Source organism: Meles meles, unplaced genomic scaffold (genome assembly GCF_922984935.1).
Source record: "Meles meles unplaced genomic scaffold, mMelMel3.1 paternal haplotype, whole genome shotgun sequence".
Lineage (NCBI taxonomy): Eukaryota > Metazoa > Chordata > Mammalia > Carnivora > Mustelidae > Meles > Meles meles.
Window position 1 is genome coordinate 930,113 of NW_025721113.1, and position 2,895 is coordinate 933,007.

A 2,895-nucleotide genomic window follows, 5' to 3' on the forward strand; every position below is an offset into this window, starting at 1 on the left:
CTTGGGATCATGGCCTGACCCGAAAGCAGGCATTTAACTTACTGAGCTGCCCCGGTCCTGGTGAAATACAATTTATGTGTCTGTGGATCTAGTGGGAAAATTGCTTTCAAGGTTAGATCTGTTTTTTTTTTTTTTTCTTCCCACTCTCAGACATGGCATGGTGATGGCAAAGAACTATCATTCACAGTAAAAAACTCTGAGCCATCAAATAAGTGTTTAGCCTACTGATTCCACTGAAATGAGTTAGAAGATAATTGCAGTGCCTTGATCCATGTATTCATGTTTACAAGTAAAACCTTCCAGTAGTCTCAGAAACTATATTTTAATGAAAGTGTTTTATATCAATGATTATGCAGACTGAATTATATGTATTTTTTCTTATATGCCCGTGTATTTTACTTCAGATAGTTCTGACCTGCCTGAGTCGTGCAGATATTATGTAAAGGATTTCTGGAAATATCATATAGATGTACACATTTGAGATTTATTTGGCATTACATTGACTTTGAATCATCCCAGAGCTATCAGGACAAAGGCACTGGGGAATGAATACATTAATGAATAATAAATAAATAAACAAAGTGTGTTTGATCCAAATCAGAACCTTTAGAAAGTGTAAAGTTTCAATATTAATATTAGATACATCATAAAATATTTGAGAACGAAATATGAGATCCATAAACGGAAAATTAAAAGTTCATAACTAAACATCTTTATCAAACATAGAAGCATATTTGTAGTTAATATCATTATAACTTCTGATCTTTATCTCTCCTGACATGTATTTCCATACCGTTCTCCAATGTTCCCTGAATATTAAATTCTACTTTATTAAAATATTTAATGTCCATTTGTTTAATTAAAATTCTCAGATAAATCATGTCAGCAGATAGAAACTAAAGAAATGAGTAAGAATTAAAGCCAAGCATATAGAAACTCTGCTCCCTACTTCATAATACTAGGCAGTGATAAAGTAAATATCAGAATGATATTATTAATAAAAACCAGGACTTGTTTGAAACCATACAACTTACTTAATACTTTATTGTAATAGAACTGCATAAAATTCTCACCATGTATTTTTATTTTCTGAAATCCTTTACCTATATTACACACATTTATCATTTCAAAAATATTTTGGGGTAAAAATTAGTGATAACCATAATGTAAAATATTAAGATTTAAATAAGAAATAATATACATGTTCACTAGCCCAATTAAGAACACAAGGTTATTCCAAGGTTATGCTTTTTTAAGAAGGAGGTATATATTGCTATCAAACTCAGATCCTATAACACTATGGCAAGATGACTTCCACACCCATTGTCCTTGTAAACCTGTGATGATTCAAATTTAATATGACCAAAAAAATCTCAAATACTTACACCCATGCTCTTTTTATAGATCATTTAAGAAATATGTTAATTGTGGGGCACCTGGGTGGCTCAGTGGGTTAAAGCCTCTGCCTTTCACTCAGGTCATGATCCCAGGGTCCTGGGATTGAGCCCCGCATTGGGCTCTCTGCTTGGCAGGGAGCCTGCTTCCTCCTCTCTCTCTCTCTCTGCCTGCCTCTCTCCCTACTTGTGATCTCTATCTGTCAAATAAATAAATAAAATCTTTAAAAAAAAAGAAATATATTAATTGTAAAGCTATCTCTGAAATAGTCCCAACTGAGTTATGCACAAATCAGAAGCATAAGAGAATTCAATCTACATAATCATCAAAATGAAATGTATTTCCTTAAATAATATGTTTGAGACTAATCCCATGTTTTCTTTTTTAAATGTAAGTTGAATTAAACTCATGAAGTCACTATAATTTCTTTTGACCTCAGAGGACTCAGCAGACTAAGCAACCATTTGAAGTGTGTGTTTTAGACTGTGAAGAATTCTTTCACCAAGTCATGCCTATGAAACTAAAGAAAAAGATATTCACATAAAATATTCTTTTCTTCTAGATGATGAGACATATCAATTGTCATTAATTTTTTAAATTTTTTATTTATTTCTTATTTTTTATAAACATATAATGTATTTTTATCCCCAGGGGTACAGGTCTGTGGATCGCCAGGTTTGCACACTTCACAGCACTCACCACAGAACATACCCTCCCCAATGTCAATGACCCCACTCCCCCTATCCCAACACCCCCTCCCCCCAGAAACCCTCAGTTTGTTTTGTGAGATTAAGAGTCACTGATGATTTGTCTCCCTCCCAATCCCATTGAGTGCCATTTATTCTTCTCCTATCTCCCTAACCCCCCATGTTGCATCTCCATGTCCTCATATCAGGGAGATCATATGATGGTTGTCTTTCTCTGATTGACTTATTTCACTAAGCATGATACCCTCTAGTTCCATCCACGTAATTGCAAATGGCAAAATTTCATTTCTTTTGATGACTGCATAGTATTCCATTGTGTATATATACCACCTCTTCTTTATCCATTCATCTGTTGATGGACATCTAGGTTCTTTCCATAGTTTAGCTATTATCGACATTGCTGCTATAAACATTCGGGTGCACGTGCCCCTTCGGATCACTACGTTTGTATCTTTAGGGTAAATACCCAGTAGTGCAATTGCTGGGTCATAGGGTAGTTCTATTTTCAATATTTTGAGGAACCTCCATGCTGTTTTCCAGAGTGGTTGCACCAGCTTGCATTCCCACCAACAGTGGAGGAGGGTTCCCCTTTCTCCGCATCCTCGCCAGCATCTGTCATTTCCTGACTTGTTCATTTTAGCCATTCTGACTGGTGTGAGGTGATATCTCATTGTGGTTTTGATTTCTATTTCCCTGATGCCGAGTGATGTGGAGCACTTTTTCATGTGTCTATTGGCCATCTGGATGTCTTCTTTGCAGAAATGTCTGTTCATGTCCTCTGCCCATTTCTTGA